Raw genomic sequence first — 16,259 nt, forward strand, 5'->3', positions numbered from 1 at the left:
AGGGGCCCAACAAGTGGCAGGACCAGTGAGACCACCACCTCTTACTCCCCCAGGAAGAGTGTAGTGGGAGTGGGCAGCAGGAGTCTGCAGGGTTTGGAGACTTGATACAGGGTCATGTACCTGAAAGAGAAATGCTCTGTCACAGGCTGGGTAAGCATGGAGTGTTGATGGAGACCAGGGAGACAGGAGTGACTGGTTTTCCCTCAGGGTGCACTGAGGAATGGGACCCTGAGCTTTCAGCTCAGGGCCAGAGATTGGGAGGCTGCCATTTTCATTCTCATCTTCTAAAGCCCTCAGGGAAGAAAAGCCACATAGAGCAAACTGGAGCAGATTACTTGGCCTGGCTCCCTGTCAAGGGCAGTGCAATTCTGCCAGGGCAAAGACACTTAAGAATCAAAGCAACAGGCCCCTCCCTCAAAAGACCGGCAAGAACATCTGGCTAAGGCCAAGTTTAGCAATCATAGAGAACTGCAAAACTCCAGCACTACAGGAATATAGGATATAGAATGCATGGTTTTTCCCATGATTCCTTAGTCATTCAATTAATTTTTTTCCTTTCTTTTTTCAACTAATTTATTATATCAACTCTTTTTAAAGTTTGTTTGTTTGTTTGTTTTAAAGATTTTATTTGACAGAGAAAGAGAGAGAGAGATCACAAAGCTCTCAGCAGCAGGCAGTGGGGGAAGCAGGCTCCCCGCTGAGCAAGGAGCCTGATGTGGGACTTGATCCCAGGACCCTGAGATCATGACCTGAGCTGAAGGCAGCTGCTTAACCCACTGAGCCACCCAGACATCCCTTAAATCTTTTTAAACTTTCATTTTTACATTTATATTCTATCCTTTCACTGCATTTTATTTTGGTATATATGTAAAGCTTTTTTCTTTATAATTTTGGGATGCAGTTTCTTCTAACAGACCAAAATACACCCAGAATCTGGAGTAATGGCTCTGTTCTTGTCATTTGTCTGATCATATTTTTTTCTTCCTTTTTTTGTTGTTATTTTGTTAAAGTTTTTTTTTTTTTAAGATTTTATTTATTTGAGAGACAGAGATCACAAGTAGGCAGAGAGGCAGGCAGAGAGAAGAGGAGGAAGCAGGCTCCCTGCTCAGCAGAGAGCTCGATGTGGGGCTCAATCCCAGGACCCTGGGATCATGACCTAAGCTGAAGGCAGAGGCTTTATCCCACTGAGCCACCCAGGCGCCCCTAAAGTGTTTTTAATTTTCATCTTTACAGTTGTATGTATTTAATTTTATTTTGTGTGTGTGTGTGTGTGTGTGTTTGTGTGTGTATTTCTTTCTTTACAACTTTGAGATGTAGTTTCTTATAACAAACTGACCAAAAATATAATCAGGATATAGGGTATTGCTCTGTTCTGTTCACCTGTATATCCCTTCCTTTTGTCATTGTTGGTCTTCTTTTTTTTCTCTGTTTTTTCTTGTCTTTTAGTTTTCATTTTTACAGTTACATTCTATCCTTTCATTGTATTTAATTTCATTTTGATATGTATATAAGCTTTTCTTTCTTTACAATTCTAGGATCTAATTTTCTTTTTTTTAAGATTTTGTTTATTTATTTGACAGACAGAGATCACAAGTAGGCAGAGAGGCAGGCAGAGGGAGAGGAGGAAGCAGGCTCCCCGCTGAGCAGAGAGCCCCATATGGGACTCGATCCCAGGACCCTGGGATCATGACCTGAGCCAAAGGCAGAGGCTTTAACCCACTGAGCCACCCAGGCGCCCAGGATCTAATTTTCTAACAAACAAACCAAAATACACACAGGATCCAGTGTATTGTTCTACTCTGTCCACCAGTCTGATTATATTCTTTTTCTTTTCTTTTTTTTCCAGTTTTGGGTCTCTTCTGATTTGATTAGTGTATATTTCTCTGGAGTTGCTATTGCCATTTTAGTATTTTATTCTTTGTTCATCTATTCTTCTCTGGACAGAATGACTTGACAGAAAAACTCACCTCAAAAAGAGAACAAGAGACAGTACTGACAGTCAGAGACCTAATCAGTATGGATATAAGTAAGATGTCAGAACTAGAGTTCAGAATAATGATTACAAAGATACTAGCTGGGCTTGAAAAAAGCATAGAACACACTGGAGAATCCTTTTCTGGAGAAATAAGAGAACTAAAATATAATCAAGTTGAAATAAAAAAGGTTATTAATGAGATGTAATAAAAAATGGAAACTAACTGCTAGGAGAAAAGCAGAAGAGAAATTAATGATATAGAAGACAAAATGATGGAGAATAAAGAAGCTGAGAAAAAGAGATAAACAATTACTGATTTTCAGGGAGAGAATTTGAGAGGTAAGTGATATCATAAGACAAAACAATATTAGAATAATTGGGATCTCAGAAGAAGAAGAGAAAGAGAGAGGGGCAGAAGCAAATTATAGCAGAAAACTATTGGATCAAATTATACCAGAGAAATTCCCTAATCTGGAGAAGGAAACAGGCATCCAGGTCCAAGAGGCACAGAGAACCCCCCTCAAAATCAATAAAAATAGGTCAACACTCCAACATAGAATAGTGAAATTTGTAAATCTCAGAGAAAATGAAAAAATCCTAAAAGCAGGTCAGGCAAGAGATCCATAACAAAAGATCCATAATCCAAGGATATAAATATTAGATGGGAATCAGATATACCCACAGAGACCTGGCTGGCCAGAAAGGATTCAGGGTGCTAAATGAGAAATACATGCAGCCAAGAATATTTTATCCAGCTAGGATGTCATTCAAAATAGAAGGAGATATAAAAAGCTTCCAGGAAATTGGGGCACCTGAGTGGCTCAGTTGTTTAAGCATCTGCCTTCATCTTAGGTCACGATCCCAAAGTCCTGGGAGAGAGCCCCACATCAGGCACCCTGCTCAGTGGGGAGTTTGCTTCTTCCTCTGCCTCTGCCACTCCCCCTGCTTGTGTTCTCTTGTTCTCTGTCAAATAAATAAATAAAATCTTAAAAAAAAAAAGTTTCTAAGAAAAACAGACACTAAAAGAATTATGATCACCAAGCCAACCCTACAAGAAATATTAAAAGGGATCTTTTAAGCTGAGAGAGAGTCCAAAAGTAACACAGATGAGAAAGGAACAGAGACAATCTACAGAAACAGTCACTTTACAGGTAATACAATAGCACTAAATTCATATATGTCAAAAGTTACTCTGAATGTAAATGGCCTAAATGCCCCAATCAAAAGAAAGAGGGTATCAGATTAAAAAAGCAAGACCCACTGATATGCTGTCTGCAAGAGACTCATTTTAGACCCAAAGAAACCTCCAGATTGAAAGTGAAGGGTAGGGGGAGGAGAACCATTTATCATGCTAATGGACATCAAAAGAATGCTGGGGTGGCAATTCTTTTATCAGACAAATTAGATTTTATTTTATTTTTTTAAAGATTTTATTTGACAGACAGATCGAAACTAGACAGAGAGGCAGGCAGAGAGAGAGGGGGAAGCAGGCTCCCCGCTGAGCAGAGAGCCCGATGTGGGGCTCGATCTCAGGACCCTGAGATCATGACCTGAGCCGAAGGCAGAGGCTTTAACCCACTGAGCCACCCAGGTGCCCCAGACAAATTAGATTTTAAACCAAAGACTATAATAAAAGATGAGGAAGGACACTATATCATGCTTAGAGGGCCCATCCAACAAGAAGACTAATAATTATAAATATTTATGCCCCTAACATGGGAGCAGCCAATTATATAAGCCAATTAATAACAATTAAACACAGAGATAACAATACAAAAATAGCAGGGAACATTTACATCCCACTCACTGCAATGGACAGATCATCTAAGCAGAAGATCCACAAGGAATAAAGGGCTTTGAATGACACACTGGCCCAGATGGACTTCACAGATACATTCAGAGCATGCTTTTTTAAAGCAACAGAATACACATTCTTTAGTGCACATAGAACATTCTTCAGAATAGATCACATCCTGGGTCACAAATCAGGTCTCAACTGGTACCAAAAGAGTGGAACCATCCCCTGAATATTTTTGGATCAAAACACTTTGGAACTGGAACTCAATCACAAGAGGAAAGTTGGAAAGAACTCAAATACATGGAGGCTAAAGAGCATCCTACTAAAGAATGAATGGATCAACCAGGAAATTAAGGAAGAACTAAAAAAAATTCATGGAAACACATGAAAATGAAAACACAACTGTTCAGAATCTTTGGGATGCAGCAAAGGTGGTCCTAAGAGGGAAGTATATAGAAATACAGGCCTTTCTTGAGAAACAAGAAAGGTCTCAAATACACAACCTACCCTTACACCTAAAGGAGCTGGAGAAAGAACAGCAAATGAAGGCTAAATCCAGGAGGAGAAGAGAATTAATAAAGATTAGAGCAGAAATCAATGAAATAGAAACCAGAAGAATGGTAGAACAGATTGATGAAACTAGGAGGTGGGTCTTTGAAAGAATTAATAAGATCGATAAGGTCTCACCAGACTCACCAAAAAGAAAAGAGAAGGGACTGAAATAAAATTATGAATGAAAGAGTACAGATCAAAACCAACACCAAAGAAATACAAACAAGTATAAGAACATAATAGAAGCAACTATATGCCAACAAATTAGACAATCTGGAAGAAATGGATGCATTCCTGGAAACTCATATAACTACCAAAACTGAACCAGGAAGAAACAGAAAACCTGAACAGACCCATAAGCAGCAAGGAAATTGATGCAGTAATAAAAAATCTCCCAACAAACAAGAGTCCAGGGCCGGATGCCATCCCAGGGGCATTTAAACATTAAACATTTAAAGAACTAATACCCATTCATCTGAAGCTGATTAAAAAAAACAGAAATGGAAGGAAAACTTCCAAACCCTTTCTATGAGGCCTGCATCATGCTGATCCCCAAACCAGACAAAAACCCTTTCAAAAAGGAGTATTACAGACCTTGATGAACATGGATGACAAAATTCTCACCAAATAGGATCCAACAATACATTAAAAGGATTACTCACCATAACCAAGTGGGATTTATTCCTGGGCTGCAAGTGTGGCTCAACATCCACAAATCAATGTGATACACTACATAAATAAAAGAAAGGACAAGAACCATATAATCCTCTCAATTGATGCAGAGAAAGCATTTGACAAAGTACAACATACTTTCTTGATTAAAACTCTTCATGGTGTAGGGAATAGAGGGAGCATACCTCACTATCTTAAAAGCTATATAAAAAAAGCCCACAGCAAATATCATTCTCAATGGAGAAAAACTGAGAGATTTCCCCTAAGGTCAGGAACATGGCACGGATGTCCACTATTCACCACTAGAGTACTAGAAGTCCTAGCCTCAGCAATCAGAAAATAAAAAGAAATAAAATGTCTCCAAATTGGCAAAGAAGTCAAACTCTCACTCTCTGCAGATGACATGATACTCTATGAGGAAAACCCAAGAAGACTCCACCCCAAAATTGCCAGAACTCATAAAGGAATTCAGCAAAGTGGCAGGATATGAACTCAATGCATAGAAATCAGTTGCATTTCTATACAGGAATAATGAGACAGAAGGAGAGAAATTAAGAAGTTGACCCCATTTACAACTGCACCCCAAACCATAGGATACCTAGGAATCAACCTAACCAAAGAGACAAAGAATTTATACTCAGAAAATTATGGAACACTCATGAAAGAAAAGAGGAAGACATAAAAAAGGTGAAAAATGTTCCATGCTCATGGATTGGAGGAACAAACATTGTGAAAATGTCTTATACTACCTAGAGCAATCTACACATTCAATGCAATCCCTATCAAAATACAATCCACTTTTTTCACAGAGCTGGAATGAATAATCCTAAAATTTCTATGGAACCAGAAAAGATCCTGAATAGCCAAAGGAATGTTGAAAAGGAAACCAAAGCTGGTTGCATCATAGTACTGGACTTCACATTCTATTACAAAGCAGTACTCATTAAGACAGTATGGTACACAGACACACAAATCAATGGAACAGAATAGAGACCCCAGAAAATGGACCCTCAGCTCTATGGTCAACTCATCTTCAACAAAGAAGGAAAGAAAATCCACTGGAAAAAAGACAGTCTCTTCAACAACTGGATTTGAGAAAATTGGACAGCCACATGCAGAAGAACGAAACTGGACCATTTCTTTCTATCATTTCTTTATATCATAGACTCAAAATGGATAAAAGACCTAAATGTGAGATAGGAGTCCATCAAAATCATAAAGGAGAACACAAGCAGCAACCTCTGTGATCTTGGCTACAGCAACTTCTTGTTAGACACGACTGCAAAGGCAAGGGAAACAAAGGCAAAAATGAACTGTTTGACTTCATCAAGATAAAAAGCTTTTGCACAGCAAAGGAAACAGTCAATAAAACCAGAACACAACTGACAGAATGGGAGAATATATTTGCAAATGACATATCATTTAAAAGGTTAAAAAGGTAAAAGGTTGGTATCCAAATTCTATAAAGAACTTACGAAATTCAACACCCACAGAACAAATAATCCAGTCAAGAAGTGGGCAGAAGACACGAAGAGACATTTCTCCAAAGACAATATATAAATGGCCAACAGACACATGAAAAAATGCTCAACATCGCTCAGCAGTAGGGAAATACAAAATGAAACCAAATGATACCACCTCAGACCAGTCAGAATGGCTAAAATTAACAAGTCGGGAAATGACAAATGTTGGCGAGGAGAGAAAGGGTAAACCTCCTACATGTTGGTGGGAATGCAAGCTGGTGCAGCCACTTCGGAAAACAGTATGGAGATGCCTCAAGGAGTTGAAAATAGAGCTACCCTATGAACCAGCAACCGCACTACTGGGTATTTAGCCCAAAGATACAAATGTAGTGATCTGAAGGGGCACCTGCACCCAATTTTTATAGTAGCGATGTCCACAATAGCCAAACTATGGAAAGAGCCTAGAAGTCCATCAACAGATGAATGGATGAAGAAGATGTAGTATATACATATACACAATGGAATACCAGTCAGCCATCAAAAAATGAAACCTTGCTGTTTGCAATGACATGGATAGAACTAGAGGGTAGTTTGCTAAGTGAAATAAGTCAATCAGAGAAAGACAGTTATCATTTGATCTCACTCATATGTGGCATCTAAGAAACAAAACAGATGATCATAGGGGAAGAGCAGAAAAAATAAAAGATGAAAGCAGAGAGGGAGACAAACCATAAGAAACTCTTAATCATAGGAAACAAACAGTTGCTGGAGGGGAGGGTGGCAGGGGGGTGGGGTAACTGGGTGATGGGAATTAAGAAGGGCACATAATCAATGAGCACTGTGGATTATATAAAGCTGATGATCATTGAACTCTACCAGAAACCAAGAACATATTATATTAATTAACTGAGTTTAAATAAAAAGAAGTGGGAAAAAACTTAAAGTAAGGCAAGTGCTTTGATTTATAATAGGTGCTTTGCTTTTATTTATAATAGGTGCTTGCTCATGTCATCCTTCTGTTCAGTTCAGAGTATGAACTGCAATTCTCCCCCCCAGTCAAGACTCAATCAAAATCTCAACTTTTTCCTGGTTACCCCAGCCCACTGGGCTCATTCTCTCTGGCATTGGTGTGTTTTGGGATGATTCCCTTGATAATACATTATTTAGGACTATCTGTCCCTTCAGCCATCATTCTATTCCTCCACTTATCTACCTATCCACCCAAGCAACCACACCTACCTATCTACTCACCCATCTATCTGCCCACCCATCCATCCATCCATTTCCTCAATCATCCATCCATCCACCTATTCCCCTATCCACCCACCCATCCATCCATCCGGTCATCCAGCCAGCCACTCACCTATCCACCTATGCACTCATCCAACCACCTGCCCACCAGTCACTAAGCCCTACTTATCCAAAAGTCACTAAGCCCTACTCTGTAGCTGCTCTATGTCAGCACCTGGCTGCTAGAGATGGTACAGGCACTTTCACAGCCTAGAGAATTTGAACCTTAGTGTTAGAGTTTTAATTGTGTCTCCTCAAATTCATATATTGAAGTTATATCACCCAGTACCTCAGAATATGACCTTATAGGATCACTCCAGATGTCATTTGTTGAAATGAGGTCATCAGGGTGGTCCCTGATCCAATGTGACTGGTGTCCTTATAAAAAAGGGAGGGGGAATTTGGACATGGACCAGATATGCACACAGGGAGAACACCATATGAAGATGAAGACAGATATTGGTGATGCTTCTATAAGTGAAGGAGTACCAAAGATGACCAGCAAACTGCCAGAAGCTGGGCAAGATGATTCTTCTTCACATCCCTCAGAAGTAATCAACTTTATCAACACCTTGATCCTGGACTCTAGCTTCCAGAACTGTGAGACAATGAATATTTGTTCTGTGAGCCACTAAGTTTGTGGTACTTTGTTATGGTAGTCCTGGCACTAATATACTCTGGTAGGAGATGGAGGAAAAAAAGCTGTCAATGTAATAAAGCATTTCTGCATTAGAAAGGAATTGGTACCCAACCCATATTTTGTTTCTCACCATACATAGGTAGGCTTCTTTTGGGAGAAAGAATTAGCTTTCCTTCTGACTGGAAAAGAAAATTATGGGATTTCATAATGGCAAAAATATCATGGGGCTTTATTTCCTTTTTTGATGCTGATAAGTTTAACACTCAGGAAGTTGGTTTAAAAAAATAAAACAGAAAAGACAACCTATTTTTTTCTCTTTGTCTCATTTGGAATCTGTTTAGTCACTAGAGAAGAAATGTAATTTGAAAATTATTAATAAATGCAGAGATTTGCCCACAGCAAAACTGGTGTGAAAATGCTCTAGGAAAGTCAGGATTTCAATGAAGTGTCCTATGAAATTATTTATATTATTAATTCATGGCAAAAAATGTGAGGTTAAATTAAATGAAGGCTGATATGATTTAAGCTTTAGTGTTCCTACTTACCCTCAGTATTTGTATTTAATAGGAACCTATAATTGTTTTATAAATGAAAGATTCCAGCTAATGCCTATATTTAGCCAGTTCAATAGTAAATCTACTTTTTATACAAATAACTTAATTATGTGAAAAAACATGCCCATCTCTTTAATTTAGTTGGTAATTGAGAAATAGATCTAATGGTGTATCTAAGGCCCTACCATTCATGTGGGCACAGTAGGATTAAACTATAGGTAAAAGCACAAGAAATTAATGTTTACCGTGCAATGACTGTGTGCTCAGCAATGTACTGAATGGGACCTTTTCATTGGTGGCTTCACATCATTAAGTAGACATTAATGTCTTTGTTTCTTTTAGAGTGTTCAGAAAGTTTAGGTTATTCAAAATCATAAAGATAGCTGGTAGCAGAACCATGATTTGATTCAGGACTGCTAAACCCACTGTCTTTGCATCAAACTGCACTGTTCTCTTCTAAACATCTATTGAATTTTGAAAAATTAGCTTTAAAAACCCAAAACTACCAAATCCCCACATCATTGGTAATCAAAAAAGCTCCTAACAAACTTGCATTTTTAAGATTTATTTCTTTTAGTGGGGAGAGGGCAAAGAGAGAGAGAGAGAGAAGCTGACTCCTTGCTGAGTGGGGGCGGGGGAGGGTGCGGCTCAACAAGGGATTCAATCTCAGGACCTTGAGATCACAACTTGAGCTGAAACCAAGAGTCGGATGCTTAACTGACTACACCACCCAAGTGCCCCCAAGTGCTTTTCTTCAACTGAGTTATCTCTGAAGATTTATTTCTTTCGGCCCTCTACAAAGTGGTCAAAAGGTACATCTTTCCTCTTTGATTTTTATAGATTTCTATTTTTTTTTTAATTGAGGAGCAAAAGTAACTGTTAAAAAAGTTTTTATCTTGGGTCGCCTGGGTGGCTCAGTGGGTTAAGCCTCTGCCTTCGGCTCAGGTCAGATCTCAGGGTACTGGGATTGAGCCCCGCATCCTGCTCTCTGCTTAGCAGGGAACCTGCTTCCCCCCTCTCCCTCTGCCTGCCTGCTGCTCTGCCTACTTGTGATCTCTCTCTCTTTCTCTGTGTGTTAAATTTAAAAAAAAAAAAAAAAGATTTTTTTATCTTGAAGCACCTGGGTGGCTCAGTCTTTAAGGGTCTGCCTTTGACTCAGGTCATGATCCCAGGGTAGAACTCCCTGCTCAGTGGGGAGCCTGCTTCTCTCTCTGCCTGCTGCTCCCCTTGCTTGTATGCTCTCTCTCTGACAAATAAATAAAATCTTTAAAAGAAAAAAAAAAACCTTTTGTCTTTAAGGACAAAATTCTACCTCCTCTTTAGCATACACTGGCGATTAGATCCATATATCTTTGCTTCCTTTGTCCTAAGAAATGAAATATCAACTTGCAAAGCAATGCTTAGACCCAACCTAGAGCCCTGTCTCCTGAATCAGGAATGCACTACGTCTTAGGCCAAGTAACACAGGTAACATGTAGATTCCAGACTCACTGATTTCGTCTATTTTTTTTTTAAGATTTTATTTATTTATTTGACAGACAGAGATCACAAGTAGGCAGAGAGGCAGGCAGAGAGAGAGAGGAGGAAGCAGGCACCCCGTGGAGCAGAGAGCCCGATGTGGGGCTCGATCCCAGGACTCTGGGATCATGACCTGAGCCGAAGGCAGAGGCTTTAACCCACTGAGCCACCCAGGCGCCCCAAGATTTTGTCTATTTTTATGTTAAAGCCACTGACTTCTTTTTCTGAAATCACACACATATAAAGTATAAACCCCCTTTCAAAAATCCATTCACAGTTCTTTTTGTCTGATATTTCAAATTTCCTCAGTATGTTCCCATAGCATCTTTTATTGCTTTCCAAAACATCATTTTTTCCTCATCAAGCTGGTGTTTTTATTTACTCCTTGCAATGCACACTCGCACATGAGCATCATATTGCCCATTTCCACTTCAATATTAATCCCCTACAGGGAATGTCCTCTTTCCTTCCCTCTGGCAATTCAAACATACTTGCTTCAAAACTTACTTTCACCAAAATCCTCTCCTGCTATAATTGCTCCTTAGCCTATATTCCTTAACAATCACACATATATTCCTTACAGAATTAAAAAATCCTAGATTTGGGGCACCTGGATGGCTCAGGGCTTGGGATCGAGCCTTGCACAGGACTCCCTGCTCAGTGGGAGACCTGCTTCTCCCTCTCCCACTTCCCCTGCTTGTGTTCCCTCTCTCGTTGTGTCTCTCTCTGTCAAATAAATAAATAAAATCTTAAAAAAAAAAACAAGCAAACCTAGAATTGTGCGGAGCCTCAAAGGCCAACTATTTACATCTCATCGCAATACAGGAGTTCTTTTTACAACACTGAAAACTAGCCAAAAAAGAAACAAAATGTAGGAGGAGGGTTGTTTCCATCTGACATTGAAAATAAATTCATGTTATAAAACAGGAAAGGTTAGACAAATTATTGCAAAGGATATATATATTCTTCTTTTAATCCCAAACTTTCTCCTGAGATTCCAAAGAGAACATAATTTCACTCTGAAGAAGGTAAACTGAGTTACCATTATTAACTGGTTTAACTCAGGTCAACTAAGCAAACATCAAGCATATGTAAAAATTCCTAAAACTTGTATTATTTCTTTAAATCTTGCTATAAATTTAGGATGCTATTTAAATGCACAAAACCAATACCAATAAATGTTATAGTTCATTTTCAATGAAGAGGAATATTTTGGTAGAAGCATTAGAAGAAGTATTAACCTTGCTGTAAGTTTACTACGTACTTGTTGCCTATATTAGCTATGTAGCAAAGTCGGTCTAGTTGGACCTTGGGACTAGAACCTGCCATCTGGTGGCAACCAGCTCAAATTACAGGTAAAAAATTTGAAGGAAAACATTATAGAAGGAAATAGAGATTAACGGTCAATATTGAATCCAAGAATAAAATCCAGTGAATGACACCTAACTGTTTATAGTAGTATGCCTCACCTTTTTCATTACTTCCCCCCTTCGGAAACTTTTTGGGCATTTTTCCTATATGTTCCCTCCATGAAATTTTAATACCTCATATATACTGTGCATTTGTTTATGTATCATATTTATGCACAAGTTTTACTATATTTAATCCAGAGTTAAGGATGACTAAATAAATTTTAAGTTAAAAGATAAAGTTATTAACATTTAATTATCAATTTGCTATATTTTGTAGTACTGCATATATTTTGTGCACCTTTCTTGAACTCAATGTCAATGCTACTTGCATGATATCCAAGAAAACCCAGCAAGAGAAATAAAATAATAAGGAATAAGATTTTGTTGGAGAGGATTGAGTTTTGCAGGACCACAGACTCTTGCCATAACAATGTGAGCCACCCTACCCTCCCTTCCCACCAAGAACCAATTTCCATCCCTTTGGAGTAAAACCGCCCTTGTTAGGAATATGCAGTACAAAAGATCTAAAGCAAAAATTATTTCAATACTTTGCCATATGACACAGAGTAGAAGTAAATCTAAGGAGATGTTTTAAAGGCTGTAAGAACTCTATCACAATGAACAGCGTCATTATGCACTGAGGGCTCAATTCTATCTGTGGATATAAAAATAGACTCTAGCTTTTGTAGCATTCACTTTCCTGGTTCATTTCTCCCTATTCCATATTCCTCTTAGGCCATTACTCTGTCTCCTCTCCCACCTCTTAAATGTGGGCATTCCTGCCTATCTTGGCCTCCCCCTCTTCTTTTCTTGCTCTAAACTTTCTCTCCGCACAATCCTTTAAAACCTTTCCATTTTAGTTACCTGTGCATTAGTTAGGTCTCTAGATGTGGACACTTTCCTGAGCTTCTTGCCTCTCTGCTTGACAACTCCTCAGAGAAGTCCTCCTCAAACCTCAAATTAATGTGTCCAAAATAAATGACTAATACATATTTCAACCACTTTATGGAGTTCTCTATTCTGGTAATGAACTTCATCTCTCAATAAGCTTGGCTAAAACTCCCATCTAGTACTTCAGGTAACAATTATCCTTGTATTATTCCTTTGCTATTATAATGGCTTTCTAACTCTTCCTGCTATGTCCAACAGCAATTCTTCAATATGTCAGACCCTTGTCATCCTTGGCCATGGGACATGCATGGATCTTAGCAAAAAAGCCAACTTGAGAGAGGAAGAAGCTGGGCAGAGTGGGATGGGCTAGGGCTGGGGAAACTAATCTGATTGGAAAGAGAGTTTGAGAAACTGTGCCACTCTGGCATGTCAAAACCACATAGATGTTTTCAAGCACTCTGGGCACAATAGTAAGTTTTGAAACAACAGGGTAGATTCACCCCATTGGCTCATTCATAGCAGGGCCCAAGTCTTGGTAGCCAAATAAAAATAGTCACCTACTGATCTTTTGTCTCCTATCCCTTAGTTTCTAAAACTTAAATTCAATCCCATACTATTGCACTTAAAATTCTTCAGTGGCTCTCTCCACACCAGGCAATGATAAATGGTATGAGTCATGACCAGCTAGAAGCAGGGGGCTGGGAATGACAGCTGGCTCAGGAAGCCTATTTCAAGAACCACACCAGAGGGGATTACAGGACAAGGGTCTCAGACAAAAACCTAAAACCAAGATCCCTTGGGGGTAATCCCTTCTTTTTAATTTAGCCACTGCAGAGATTATCCTGCATTCTCCATGCTCAGCCATAGGAACAATTCCCTGGGCAAGGCTATGATTTCATAACTCCATTCCTTCCTGGTCCCTCTACCTAGAATGCTGTTCTCCATTTTATCTGCTTATTTAGCTTTGCTTATCCAAACTCTGCTCATTTTTCAGTGATTGGTTTAAAACATCTTCTCTTTTGTGGACCTTAATTAAGACAGTTTCATGGGATAGGAAGAAGGAACATAGAAATAGGTAGACAGATGAGCTGATGCGAGGGCAGGCTCTTGTCAGTTTTGTTCTCTGTTATTTCCCCAGGGTCTAGAACAGAGTCCAGCACATGGTGGGTAATCAGTAAATATTTGTTGAATACATGAGTTAGTAGAAGTATATAGAGAGGAACAAAATCAGGTTTTATGAGCTAAGTAATATTTGTATCAGTAATTACAGTTGACTGTATTATTAAAAATATTTATAGCCCCTTCTTGGAGGAGCAAAGGCATAGATGATTTGTGATGGGCATGTAGTGTTGGTGAACAATAAACCTTTGTTGCTTAAGATACTCAGATTTGGAAGTCTTTTGTTATTGTAGCATAACCTAGTATATCCTGACTAATATAGTAATTGGTATCAGGAGTGGAGTGTTCCTCTAAAAAAAACCCCAAAAACAAACAAAAAAAACCCCTCAAATATACGGCACTGACTAGGGTGAGGCAGTGGTCCTCTATGGAAATTCTTAGTGGAGAATGGAAGAATGGCAATCCATTTTGCAGTAAAACATTTTTAAAAAAAACTCACCTGTGACAATTCAGGATACATATAATACACCTGATAAGTTTGTTGCTTTAGGTGAAGAAGGTGAAAAAATGGGATGCCAATAGCATCCTTTGACTGCTGTTGGTTGCATCTGACAACAATACCATAAAAAAAAAAGGATGATTTGAGAAATGCATCCTTTATAAGCAGAAATGAAAGGGACTAACAGTCCAGAAATTCTAAGTCTTACAGGATTAGAAGAGACAACTTCTTTACAATGTAATCTGCAACAAAAAAACTGAGGAGACCTTTGAGTAATGAAGATAATTAAATCTTAGTCTCAGGGTAAGAACCAAATTAAAGGTGTGGTTTTATAACCTTTAAAAAAAAAAAAAAACACTGAATGGCTTAAGATGGCCCCCAACTGGACAAAATGGCCCAGGAAAAAGAGACTAAAGGTGTAGCTCTCCCCTAAGAAGTTCAAGGTACTTAAGATTAAGTTTAGAAAGAGAAGAAGAATTTCCTTCCCCGCCCAAATTTGATGATGAGATTTGTTCAGCTAATGAAATGTGAGTGGGAATGACACGTGTCAATTCAGGACCAAAGCTTTAGTAGTGACTGCTCCATTAACAGGAAGCAATTCTCTTTTCCCTTTACCACAAAACTGACAGTGTTCCAGATGAAGGCTGTATCATTAGCCTAGGTCTCAGAGTAACTGTTAAGTGAGCAAAACTACAGCTCATCCTTGTTGGCACTGTAGCATGAGGGAAAAATGAGCTTGTGATTGTCATCTGCTATTTTGTGGTAATTTGCTACCACAGCATAAATCAAGCACTCTGACAGATATAGGGACTTTCAAAAACATTTCTCAAAACTTCAAAGGAGCAGAGGACTATTTCATACTAAGAAAGGTGAAAATTTACTCACTAAATAAAGATAGTGAACAGTGGGAGAGAAAACTTTGGTGAAGTTAAAACCTAGTTATTAAGGCTCTACAGGAGACTATGCTTTGTAAAAACTGATCCCCTTCTTTGATTTTGCATTCTTATACCCCACATTTTTCCAAAACAACAATCTGCATGACCATCTTGCTTATGGTACCCAGCCCCATGCTCAAATTTGATTCACAATGGTACTACTCAAAAATACATTGTCACTTTCTCCAATTAATTCTAAATGAAAAATGATTTATTGCTTTTGATCATTAAGAATAGGATGTCCTTCTTTGCAGTGAACCACCAAAAGCACTGTTTAATTGAAAGAGCAGCTCAGTCAACTCTGATAGATCATAATATATTTAGCACCAATGGCTACAGAATGTTGTGTTGAACGCTTAGTTCAGATCCTCATAAAGAAGTGACTGCCTCTAATGATACTTAGCACAAGCCAATGTTCCTCTTTGTTCACAAGAGCGAGGAAGATGACACACACTATGGTCTCTGAATACTTTAAGCAGCCAGCACAGTGCCTGGCATAGAGCATGTGATCAATAAGTGCCAAGCTTCCTTCCATACCCCAGACTCTTCCTTATCTCTTTACTGAAGATATCTGGGTGGTGAGATTTCCTGATATTTTAAGGTTTTAAAACAAAAATGGCAGATGATTTCTCCACAGCAAACTTAGAGAAGCTCAGTTTTCTAGAACTAGGGTGATCAAATGTCTTGTATAGGACTGGCTCCACTGTTTTAAAAGGCTTAATGAAAACAGAAGAAGTTATCAGGAAAAGAACATAGTAACATCCAATAACGATTTAATTGGCTCCTCTCTTTCCCCATTTTTGAGTGGTAATATTTAGGAAAATTCAACAAATGAAATGTCATATTCTTCTACCCTTGAGATACCTCCAGAATAAAAGGTCACTGTTCCTCCAGAATAAAAGGTCACTGTTCCTGAGTAAGAAAATGATGTCTCTATGGTT

The sequence above is a fragment of the Martes martes genome (assembly GCF_963455335.1).
Source record: "Martes martes genome assembly, chromosome: 1".
Lineage (NCBI taxonomy): Eukaryota > Metazoa > Chordata > Mammalia > Carnivora > Mustelidae > Martes > Martes martes.